We start from the raw sequence: 13,472 nt of genomic DNA, 5'->3' as shown, positions 1-13,472 counted from the left end.
ATGCTTTAAAACATTCCTAGGATACTTGTCCCATTACAGCTCTGTAGATGGTGGTTGAAGGGGTTGCTAGTTGTGAAATCACTATTCTAGTGTTATTTCCACATTAATGTAGCTGATATGGTTGGTGTGAAGCATTTAATGCGGGGGTGGGAGGTATATCCCTCAGGAAACTTCCTACCACGTCCCTTGCTCCTTCCACGGTTCCTCCCTCTCTTCCTGGGTCTTCGTAAGATACTAAATACTCTGTTTCTGTTTCCATCCTTGGGCATGTGGTTTCTTTGGATCCTACGCATGTCCCTGGGCTAATCCTCTCTGCTCCTTGGACCCCCCACAATTAATATTATTATTATTTTTAATTTGGTATGAATTATGTTTAAAATAGTCATGACAATCAATGTTCCTTTTTTTTTTTTTTTTTTTTTTTGAGAGTTTCTTTAATGACTTATGAAAGAGATGTTAACAAAAATTAAGTACACAATTTTAATTAACAATTTTACATCTTAAAAAAAGGAACGTTTTTTTAACTAATATATATATATATATATATATATATATAATTAAATTAATATTTTCCATATAAAATTTAAATATTAAAAAAATCACTAACAGTTATTTCCTGAGCATTAAAATATTCAAAATGTATTAAGTCGACCCAAATGATTGAGCATTTGGGGAGAATAATTTCAAGAGGGACCAACCACCAAAAATACGTTTTTTTCTTTTTTGTAGGAAAGCAATTTGTTAATTTGGCTTAAATTTACCACATGTGAAAGTCAAATTTGTTTATAGCGGTTTGAACTATTTTGCCGAACTATATATGTGTGTGTGTGCAGACACCCAGGATTTTAAGCTAAGGAGGGCCGGACTATAAGCCAAAAAAAAAAAACCCCCAAGTAGGCATCATATAGTATTAAGTTGTTAACAAACTATCAACTAAGATAAATACACAAAATCATTTTTTTTTAATATATTAAGATATAACCATCTACCAGCAAAGACAAAAAATAATAAAAAATAAAAATTTGTTTCTTAATACTCAGTTGGCTAGGATTTTAAATTTTTTTTAAGTTTTATTTTTGTTAAGTTTTTGGGTTGGATAATTGTTAGTTGGGTACTTGTGTTGGGTTGGCAAGTGAAAAATATAACTAGGAAATGTCAAATATCAAAAAAATGATTATGTTCAAGAAATAGTTCAAAAGAAAGAGGATTCTATAATCTTGACTGAGTCTTGATGGATTGAAAATTGAGAAATAAATTTTTCCAGGATGCTTATTTTAAGTCCACTAATGATATGGGTCATTGTAATGCTAATTGGAGAACATATATAAAGTTCATTAAGTACAATTTTAAGTAGGTGTAGAGGCGGAAAAGTTAATGTAATTCATAGAGATAAGTATAAAAGTAAATAGAGAACTATCTTACATGGTGTTTTCTGCTATAGTGTATATCAAGAGCGAAGCCACATAGCCATCCAAGTGTTACCGCATAAATCATGGATTTTAGTCCATACCTTTAACACCTCACCAAACTCATTTCTTGCTACCACTACTGAGGAGGTGAAAGCCTGTGAGACAGCAGCATCCACATTTAGTTTTATATAGTTTCTTGGAGGGGGCGTCCATGAATTTAATTCCTCACTTCTATCTTTGTCATGCTTATGGTCCAAAGCCATAAGATATTCCTTTACTCTGTTTTCTGCATTGCATATGATAGAGGTAATGTTCACCTCACTGCCATTATGCCGAACCTGATTCCTGAGGTGCCAGATAGCCTCCATGGTGACTGCCATTTGAAGTGTACTCAGCTCATCCAAATTCAAGACTACTTTGAGGATGTCCTCGTTTGATGCAATATTCATTTTGTCAGTTCTTATGCCCCAACTACATCCAAACTAGATGGCCCTTACTACTTGGCAATGAAAGAATAAATGAGTTGCTGTTTCAGGTTCACTGCCACAATGCACACAGTTTCGATCAGATGTCCCTATTCTTAATGCCAGGTTTGTTTTTGGTTGGTAAAGCATTGGACCCAATTCTCCATAGAAGCATTTTGATTCTGTCATGAGCTTTGATCTTCCATATCTTTTGCCACTGGACTGTGGAGCTTCCACAAGGAGGGTCTTGGTTAGCCTTATAAACAGATTTCACAGAAAATGCCCATTTGCTATCCGGGACCCAGATAAGTTTATCAGCTCTACTCCTCAAAGGAATATGAATTTTTTTGATAACTTCAACTGACTTAGAGTTAAACGACTCATTAAGCAGAGGTAGATTCCAGCAATGGTTCTCAGTAGATATCAAGTTGGATACCATCAAAGGGTTTCGTTGAATTGAATCATCCTTTGGAGTTGGTTTAAACCCATCTAGCCATGGAATCCATGGGTCCTCCCATACACTAATTGAAGCACCATTTCCAACAAGGTAACAAGCACCCTTAGCAATAAGGGGTTTGGTTTTCTCAATAGCTTTCCAAGTTGGGGAAGCATTTTTAGAAGTTTCACTTTGAATCCAATTCTCTCTTACCTTGTATTTGCTTCTCAGAAGGTTCATACACAAACTGTCCCTATTTGAAGCAATCATCCAAGCAACATCGGAGCAACATCGTTGTGGGCTCTAAAGCAACATCCAACAACATCCCTATTTGAAGCAATCATCCAAGCAACATATAAGCTGAAGCAACTGCAATTCAGTGGGTCTAAACTTGGCTAACGATGAAAATTGGAGCAACATCGTTGTGGAGGGAGAGTAAAAAATATGCTTAGATGCCCTGTCCAAAGTTGAAGAACCATCTGATTGGTCCATTTCCTCCATCACTCGAGATACTACTATTTTGAGTGTATTTTTTGATAATTGTAAGTTTTGCTGGGTTAAGAGATCTCTAAAATCTGTAGCTCACTCAACTGCTAAATGTGCTATTGCTCTTAAGGCAGGCTTCTTGTGTAATAACTATGGTTTGCCTCCCCCTATCTTGAAAGCTTGTAGGCAAGATTGGGGTACCTTTTGTAGTTCTTCTTAGTTTAATGAATTGGCTGGTTATCAAAAAAAAAAGTGTTACCGCATAGAAAATCTTCAATGCAGTCCTTGAAATCACAGATGTAATTCATGCGTGATATTCTAAATTAAAAGTATTTAATAGGCTTGGAGTAGTGTGGACTGTGGAGTCAAATTCGTAAGTCCTATCGGGGTAGAAATTAGGAACAATATGATATGTTTCAATTGTATAAACTTCGATTTTAATAGTGAAATTTTTCTCTGGGTTAGTGTTAACTCCCATAGTGGGTTTTCCTCTAAATGCGTCTTAGATTGATAATTGATTTTTTTTAATGAAAAAATATAGGTGGATTTTTTTGTATTCTTTTTCCTACCTTCTAGAAGGTATTTAAAATATTTAGTCAATAGAAATTTAACCTAATTAAAGCTATAAATTGTTTAATCTAAAAACAATAATGTTATGAGTGTACTAAATAATAATGACAATTATTTTCCTAACAACTTGTAAAAAAGGTGTTAATAAAACTTAAATACAAAAGATTAATCTATGAAAGCACTATTAGCAAACATATTATAATATCTATGCATTGTTATTAAGCAACAATTGTTTGCATTAGACCTTGGTGCCTCAATGTCTAGGACTGAAATTCGGTGCATTTAGTATCAAGGCTAAAATTGAAAGTTAAAAGTCAACTAAAATCTTGTATCAATTTTTTTTTTTTTTTTTTTTAGACTTTTTGACTTTTCTGTTCTGAGAGCTGAAAGAAAAAGTTAACTTTTTAATTTTCAATCTCAGTCTTTGATACTAATTGTATTTAGTGCAATATCTGCTTAATTAAGATCTCAATTTCTATTTCTACATTTAAATTTATGTTAATTTTGAAGTTTATGAAAACAACTTTGAAATTATATACAAAGAAAGAATATGTCATTACCAAGAAAAAAAGAAAAAGAAAGCAATTTTGGCATGATGCGTGGCAATTACCTTGTTAAAGTTGGCTCATATTTGTTATTAAGCTACTTAAGGTGGGTTTGGTTCAACTTTTTGTAAAAGTGCATAATGAAAAGGTGGAGTTTTCGAAAAGTGCATAATGAAAAAGTGCATTTTTAAAAAGTTGAGTGTTTGGTAAAAACTGTTAAAAAGTTCTTTTTGAAAAAGCTGAGTGTTTAGCTAACACTTATAAAAGTGGAGGTTTGAGTTATAAATTACCAAAAAGGACAAGATATATATATAAGTGAATTTTTTGTTTTAATTATCTCTCTTAATGCAAGTTATGGACACAACATTTTTACAAAAATTTCACAATAAAGTCTATATGACGAGTTGTTAATGGTAGATAAGAAAAATAATAATGTCATTAGTAGATTCAAATGAGAATTAATAACAAATTACTATGTAAAATTTATTATGAGAAGTGTTATGTTCACAATATTTTTCGTAATATTTTCACAACAAAATTTATGTGGAAAGTTATTACTAGTTTTAATTTGAATCCACAATTGAAATTATTTTTTTACTAACCAATATTAACTAATAACAATCTGTTACTTAAAATTTATTGTGAAAATATTACAGTAGCATTTCTCAATTAGGATTTTTTATTTTTCATATTATTTTTCCTTTTTTCATTTCACTTTCAACCATACATTTTTTTTTTTTTTCTTTTTTTTCTCCTTCACACACTGTGCACTATCTCTACCCCTCTTTTACTCTCCTTTTCTCCCTCATTCTCCCTCATTCATTAGAACGTTCCAGGAGCTCTTTCTTTCTCCAGCTCCCTCTCTCTTTCTTTTTTTTTTCTTTTTTTTCTTTTTTTACTTGATTCCAAAACTCTCTCTGTGATAAGAAAATTTTCCTTTTCTCCCTCATTCAAGAACATTCCAGGGAGCTCTCATCTTCGTGTTGTTGCTCATCTTCGTCCCCAACCTAGTCCAGATGGGTCAACTCGCTTCTGTCCTTTGTCTTTTTTCTTTTTTTTTTCTTTTTTTTTTTTTGCTTTTATTGTTATGATTTGATTAATTTTAAAACCGTGTTTTTGAGTTTGTATTCTAGTAATCTGATTATGCTTGAATTTAGAGATGTTTGAGAAAAAGATTATTGTGTTTGTAGTGTTTGTTTTGTAGCAGAGAGATGAGATAAGGGACGTGACGTTAGGCTTTGAGAGAACTGAATAAATTTCTGGGTATTTCCGTAATTTTATTTTCAGCAACGGTAACCCATCAAAACGCGCAGTGCACGTTTTCATTTATGGACCCTCAAAGGTCCATAAAATTTCTGCGTTTAGTACGCGATTTTTGCCTATGCCCAAAACACAATTTTTATCAAAAAGTTGCGTTTTGGGCTTAACCAAACGCAATTTTAGGTCTGGCTTTTTTCAAAAAGCCCTTTTTGGGCTCAAAATGTGAAAACAAACGGGCACTTAGTTGGGGGCTTTATGGGCGTAACAGAGTGAAGTAGAACACAATTAATAGAACAAAATGGTACGATACAATAGCGCTCATGGAATTTGTAATGGGTATGGTTTTTATTAATAATAGACATTGTTGTGACCCTGATTTTTTCATATAGCGGAGTATTAGTTCCTCGTTCCCGTGAATGTAGGCATGTTCCTGTAGATCTTACGTTGATTTCACTCTTCTTACTTTTTAATTTAATCAAATTATTTCACAACATAACTAGAGTAGTGTTTATTGGCTAGAAAAAACACAGTAGTAACCAAAATAAAAAAATAAAAACTTTGGTTGGCACCTTCACCTTTTAAAAAATATATGATCTATAAGCTTATATTTTAGACATAATTTTAAATTACAAAAACTTGCAATTTAAAAAATTTATTAATGACTTAGCTATTGATCTTTAATTTTTTTGAAATTTTGCAAGTATGGAGGATATAAGAAGAAGATGTAATCTAATGGTGGATTCATCAAAATTCATCTCCAAAAAAAAGATATTAAGTAAGTTTATAGTCTAAGGTTACAACTATTTTTGTAGCTAACTAAACTTTGTCCTTATTACCTTAACATTTAATAAGTTACTGTTTAAATTACTTTTTTTTTAAAATTATATTGTTAGATTTTTTTTTGTGTGATTAATGACAAATAATTTATAAAATTATCTAATAAATTTTGAAATATTCCCAACTATAAATACAAAAAACATTCTACTTTGCATTCCGTGATAAAATCTAGGAATGTATTTATTTATTTGACCTTTGTAAATATAGGTTATAGTTTACCCTCTTCAATATTATATATATATATATATATATATATATAAATGACAAGTAGTTTTTCTTTGTATATAAAAGTTAAGCATGTAATTCACACGTGTAAATAGTTGGTTAGTTTGTTATTATTGGAGGGAAAGTTAGTTAGTTAGTTTTGTTCCCTCTGTTCCTATATATGTTAACATAGTAGTTTGTACATTCAATTCACTCAATACAATTTTTCTTCTAGATTTTTCTCTATTTCTCAATATGGTATTAGAGCAAATTTCTACTTCCACTTAGTCTCTTTTCTCTTTTTCTCCTCAACAAGAATTCCTTTTTCCCTCTTTGAAAGGCTAGGTTTTCTTCTTCTTCGAGCCTTTATCAATGGCTTTCTCAGATCAAACCTCTACAACTATTACCATTGATGAGTCACACCCATTCTTTCTTCATCACACTGAAAGTCCTAGTGCAATTCTCATGTCTCAACCTCTCATTGGTGGAGATAATTACCCTACATGGGAACAATCAATGGAGAGGGCTCTCAGAATCAAGAACAAATTTTGGTTGATTAATGGCTTTGCTTCTTTAACCTCAACAATGGAGAAAGTTCCTCTTCTTGTACAAAGCTGGTCACGATGCAATGAGAATGTAGTTTCTTGGATTATCAATTGCTTCTCTCCCAAAATTGCAACTAGCATGGTCTATCGCAAAATTGCCAAGGAAGTTTGGAAGAAGCTTCAAGATATGTTCTCCCAAGGCAATGGACCTAGGGTTTATCAATTGCAAAAGGATCTTGCCAATATTTTCCAAAGGGAGTTTTTTGTGAGCGATTACTTCACTAACCTCTCAATTTTGTGGGATGAGATACATAATTTCAATCCACTTCCTCTTTGTTCATGTGGAAAGTGTGTATGTCATGTGAATGACAAAATTTCCCCTCTTCATCACAGAGAAGCAACTATGCAACTTCTAATGGGTCTCAATGACTTTTTCTCTTAAATTTGAGGTCAAATTTTACTAATGGATTCCATTCCATTGGTTGACAAGGTGTACTCCTTGCTAATTCAAGAAGAAAGGCAAAGGTCAGTTGGACAAGGCATCAACAATGGCCCATTTGTTGAATCCACAGCTTTTGCAGCAAGGGCACCTGGTTCCAAGAACTTCAAGAAAGGGAAGGAGAGGCCTACTTGCAACCACTATGGATTACTTGGTCACACTGTTAAGAAGCGTTACAAAATCCATGGATATCCTCCTGGATATAAGAACAAGTCAAGGGCCAATCAAGTATCTACTCTTGAATCTACTCCAGAATTTGTTGCAACTAACACACAGTCACAGTCACAGTCCTTTTCTTTCACATTTGAGCAGTGCCAGAAATTGCTTGCCATGATTGGAAGCAATGATGCTCAGAATAGTACCATTGCAATGGCCAACAATGCATCTGTCAATCAAACTTCAACCTCTCAATCCACACCATTGGTAGGTACTCTCAAGCATTCCATTTTCTCTGCTAAACTTGTGAATATAACTGCTTTTGGTAATAATACATAGGTTAAGGACATAGGAGCAAGTGATCACATTATATATTCAATGTCCCTTTTTCAATCTTACACCATTGTTTCTCACTGTGTTATTGAATTGCCTAATGGTGAATCAGCATATATCACTCACATTGGGACTATTAAACTTTCAGCTTTCCTTATTCTTGAACATGTTCTTTGTGTTCCATCTTTTTCATTTAATCTTCTATCTGTTAGTTAACTTACTCAAAAGTTGCCTCTCTATCTTGTGTTTCTATCTCAATTTTGCTTCATTTAGGATATTTCTTGTTGGAAGACAATTGGAGTGGGTGAAGTCCACAATGGGCTGTACTTACTGCAGAACTCCATGTCTGGGACTGCACCTTCTTTGTTTGCTCATCTTTCCACCAACAAAGCTTTCAAGTCAACTTTTTCTTTTTTCTACTTCCAATACAGATATGTCTACACTGTGGCATTTTAGATTAGGACATCCTTCTTTCAATAAAATGTTGCCTTTAAAGGATGTATTACCTTCTTTCTCTGGCAAGTGTACTGATATTTGTACCATTCGCCCTTTGGCTAAGCAAAAGAGATTTTCTTTTCCTTCTCATAACAATTTGTGTGTTTTGTTAGGTTCTAAAGACTTAGGAATTAATGTATTTAGAACTCTAATGTGTAATGTTGGCAAACCATTAACAAAACAGTTGTTAGTCTTGTTTAGACTTACTCAAAGTATGTGTGTTGTATGTAAAGTTGGAATCAAGTGGCTACAGAAGTATTAGTGACTTTCGGCCTGGCTCGATCAATCGAAGAATAGGCTCGATCGATCGAATCTCGGGCAGAATTTTTTTTTTGCAAATTTTTTCCAACTCAGCCCTAGCCTATTAAAGCGTGCTGTGTTTTATGTTTTGCCCTAAGTATAAAAGGCAAACCCTAGCCACGTTTTTGAGGTGGCTCTATTTGCTATTTGTGTGAATCTCTTGTGAGATCTGAGAGGTGCTTGCCTTCACACAAGCTTAGGATTATCAAGAAGGAGATTTCTTCAAGAGTTTGATGATCATTCAGTTGCTGCCATAAGAGCTTAAAGAAACACAAGTGGGTGTGCTTGTATTTGCTGGAGAATCCAAGAAAGAAAGAGTCCGTGGTCTCGGAGTTTGCACGTGGTCATGTCAGTAAGTTTCTACTGGTGGATAGCAATAGGATGTTAGTGGTTTAAGTCGCTATTATAAAACTTCGATTCTTTCATAGTGGATTCACGTTTACCTTGAGGATAGCTAGGTTAAATTCTCCCCAGGTTTTTACTAATGTGGTTTCCTAGGTCATCATATCATTGTGTTTTTTATTTTTCCATTGCTATGCATGATATGATTGTTTGATTGTGATAACCTAGATCTGCAATTTGGACTAAGTAATAACTTGGCTAATTAACTAGGTTAATCCAATTGTGTTTTAAGGGGTCTAAAAACAAACATGTTTAATCTTTCTCTTTAATTCATGTGGATGTATGGGGTCCATATTCTGTCAGTACATATGATGGTTTTAAGTTTTTTCTTACTATTGTTGATGATGCCCCTAAGTCTTCCTGGCTATATCTCATGAAAGCTAAATTTGATGTCAAACACCTTCTCATTTCTTTCTATAATGTGATTCTTACTCAATTTAACATTGGTATTAAGGCAATTAGATCAAAATGCTCTAGAATTTTCTTTACTTGATTTTTTTTAGTGATCATGGAATCATTCATCAAAAGAGTTGTGCTTATACCCCTCAACAAAATTTTGTGGTTGAGAGGCAGCATCAACATCTTTTGAATGTTGCTAGATCTCTAAAACCTTAGCCTAATCTCCCTTCAGCCTATTGGGGTGATTGTATTCTTACTGCAGCATATCTCATCAACAGATTGCCCTCTCCTTTGTTGAACCAAAAGTCCCCTTTCGAACTCCTTTTTCACAAATTACCCTCTTTTAGTCATCTTAGGATTTTTGGTTGTCTATGCTTTGTCTCCACTCCTTCTGTTCACAAACTTAAATTTTATTCTAGGGTTGACCCTTGTGTTTTCTTGGAATATCCTTTTAATATCAAGGGCTATAAAGTCCTTAATCTCCATACTAGGAAAGTTTCAATTTCTAGAGATGTCTTTCCCTTTTCTTCTTCATCCACCGCCTCATTGAAACATCCCTTGTCTCTTCCTTTGTCTAGTCTACCTACTTCTGCACCTGACTCTTCCTCATGTCCAATCTCTACATCCCTTCCTCATGTTTTTGATACACTTGTTTTTGCAGTACCATCTTCCACCACTTCCCAAGAACCACCTTCCAACTCTTCTCCAGATACATCTTCCACTTCTTCCCCTGCCCTTCTTGTTAACACAACTTTTTGCACCACCCTCCAACACTTCTATTTTGATTGGTTCTATGCCAATTCCCTTGGATTCAACTATTACTGTCCCAGATGGTTCTCCATCTCAGTCCACACTTCCTATTGTTCATGCTGATCCCATCCTTCTCACTATGCCACCTCTTAGGAAATCCACTAGAGTTGGTCATAAACTTGCTTATTTGCAAGCATATCAATGCATTCAGATCCCCCATGTTCCTTCCTACACTCTTATCCTTTATCTTTCTATCTATCCTCCCACAAATTATCTCCCAAACACTTGAATTTCTATACTGTGATTTCTTCCATTTTGGAACCCAAGTTTTATCACCAAGCAGTCCAAGATCCCAAGTGGAGAGAGGCTATGGCAATTGAGATTTCTGCCCTTGAAGCTAATCACACTTGGTTTCTCACTCCTTTGCCACCTCATAATCTAGCTATTAGTTGCAAGTAGGTGTATAGAGTGAAGTATAGGTCTGATGGCACAGTTGAGAGGTATAAGGCCAGACTAGTGGCTAAGGGCTTTACTCAAAAGGAGGGCCTGATTATCTTGAGACTTTTTCTCCTATTGCAAAGCTTGTTTCTGTGAAATGTCTCCTTGTTGTTGCTAATATGAAAGGCTGGTTTCTATGTCAGCTTGATGTCAATAATGCCTTTCTTCATGGTGATTTGAAGGAAGAAGTGTATATGGATCTTCCACTAGGCTTTCACAGCAAAGGGGGAAGGGGGGGAGGGCACAGGTATGCAAGCTTACCAAGTCCTTATATGGACTAAAGCAAGCCTCAAGACAATGGTTTGCAAAATTCTCCAATTCCTTACTTCTTTTAGGGTTCACACAATCCAAGACTGATTATTCCCTTTTCACTAAGAAGAATTCTATTTCTTTTATTGCTTTACTACTACATGTTGATGACATACTCATTGCTAGTGATAACAAGCAAGCTGTAGAAGATTTGAAGGTTCTTTTGGATCAGTAATTCAAGCTAAAGGACCTTGGTGAATTGAAGTTTTTCTTGGGTCTTAAAGTGGCTAGGACAGCAGCTGGTATTAACTTGTGTCAAAGGAAATATACACTTGAAATTCTAAATGATGTAGGTAAGTTAAGGTGTGTTAGGTTCTAAAGTCTTAGGATTTTATGTATTTAGAACTCTAATTGTTGGCAAACCATGATCAAAACAATGTGTTTAGAAGTGTTTTAGTCTAGCTCAAAGTTGTGATTTTATGTAAAGTTGGAATCGAATTAAAGTAGGAAAGCATTGTGCCTTTCAGCCTGGCTCGATTGATCGAAAGATAGGCTTGATCGATCGAAGCTCGGCAGAATGATTTTCTGCAGATTTTTTCCAACTCAACCCTAAGTGTTTTAAAACATTTTTAGGGTTTCTTATTTGTCCTAAGTATAAAATGCAAACCCTAGCCACGTTTTAGTGTTGCTCATAATTGCGGTTTGTGTAAATATCTTATGAGATCTAGAGGAGCTTTCCTTTACACGAACTTAGGGTTTTCAAGGAGAAGATTTATCTACGCCTTGATGATCAATTCAGTTGCTACCATTGAAGCTTAAAGAAAACACAAGTGAGTGTGCTTGTATCTGGTGGTGAATCCAAGAAAGAAGAAGTCCATGGATTTGGAGCTTACACGTGGTCGTGTCAGTAAGTTCTACTAATTGGTAGCAATAAGAAGTCAAGCGTGGGGACTTATAAGTCTTATTATATAAACTTCGATTCTTTCAAGATAGTGGATTCAAGTTTACCTTGAGGATAGTTAGGTCAAATCCTCCCCAGGTTTTTACCGGTTTGGTTTCCTGGTTGATCATATCTTATGTTATTTATTTTCCGCTGCTTTGCATGATTTAATCTTTGTTATTGTGATAACCTAGACTTGTTTAATTGGACTAAGTAAAAATTTGGCTAATTACCTAGGTTAAATTAATTGTTTTAAAGGGTCTAAAAACTATCAAGTGGTATCAGAGTGGGTAGCTCTTTTGTTGTTGATCTCTTGATCACTGAGCTGATCCTTGACCCCTGTTGTTATGGAACACGGACACTCTCTAGTTATTCCTCCTCACTTTGATAGGAATAATTATGCCTATTGGAAAGTAAGGATGAAAGCATTCCTGAAATCCATTGATGAAAGAGTGTGGAACTCTGTTGAATACGGATGGGAGAAGCCCACAACTCTTGTTAATGAGTAGGAACTTCTCAAAAAGAAGCAGCTGCGTTTAATAGCAAGGCTATGAATGCGATCTTTAACGTTATCTCTATGGAGGAATTTAAGAGAATCTCTAATGTTGAGGTTGCTCATACTGCTTGGAATATCCTCCAAGCTGTGCATGAAGGCACAAAGGCTGTCAAAATCAATAAATTACAGCAATTGACTTCTAAATTGGAAAGCATTAGGATGTTTGATGATGAATCTTTTGATAAATTCTATGCTAAATTGAATGATATTGTTAATTCTGCTTTTAACTTGGATGAAATCTATGATCAACCTAAAATTGTAGGAAGATTCTTAGACCTTTAACTGAAAACTTTAGACCCAAGGTGACTGTCATTACTGAAAGCAAGGATGTGGACTCCATCCCTGTTGATGAACTTGTACGATCTCTTCAATCTTATCAGTTGGATCTACCCAAAACTACCAAATCCAAATCAATGGCTCTTAAGTCAGTTGATGATGTTCAAGGTGGTGGATTTGATGATGAGCTCTCTGCTACAAAGATTGCCTACCTTGCCAAAAACTTTAGAAACTTTCTCAAGAATAGTAATAGAAAGGCAAGAGGCACAAACACTACTGAACCTAGAAACTTTAGGAAGCATGATCCCACTAAGGTTAACAATAATGATAAACCTAGAGAAAAAGTAGGTCAATCTTCCAATAATTCCTTGGGCTCTTAGTGTTTTAGATGTCAAGGGGATGGACACATGAAATCTGAATGTCCTACCTATTTGAAGTCTAAGGGTAGGGTTATGGCTGTAACCCTTAGTGATGGTTAAGTTTCTGATAATGAGTCTGATTGTGATGAAGATGGAAACTTCATTGCTCTCATCGCCACTACTATAGTCGATGAGAGTATATCTGTTGAAGAGAACCCTTCTGATGGGGAACTCTCTGAAGATGCAGATCTTCAAGAGGCCTATAATAGATCTTCAAGAGGCCTATAATAAACTTTGCAAAGTTGTTGCAAAGGATGCTATGAATGTTGAACTTAGCTTGAAGAAAATTGAATCTCTTGAGCTTGAAAAGAAAAATTTGCTTGTTAAACTATTTGATGCTAATGAACTTTTGAACAATGTGAAAACTGAGAACATATTTTTGCTTGATAAAGTTAAATTTTTGGAACTTGATTTATCTGTTGCTAGATTTATTAGTTCTAAACT

Source organism: Quercus lobata, chromosome 1 (assembly GCF_001633185.2).
Source record: "Quercus lobata isolate SW786 chromosome 1, ValleyOak3.0 Primary Assembly, whole genome shotgun sequence".
NCBI lineage: Eukaryota > Viridiplantae > Streptophyta > Magnoliopsida > Fagales > Fagaceae > Quercus > Quercus lobata.
Note: the sequence above shows the minus strand (reverse complement) of the source record.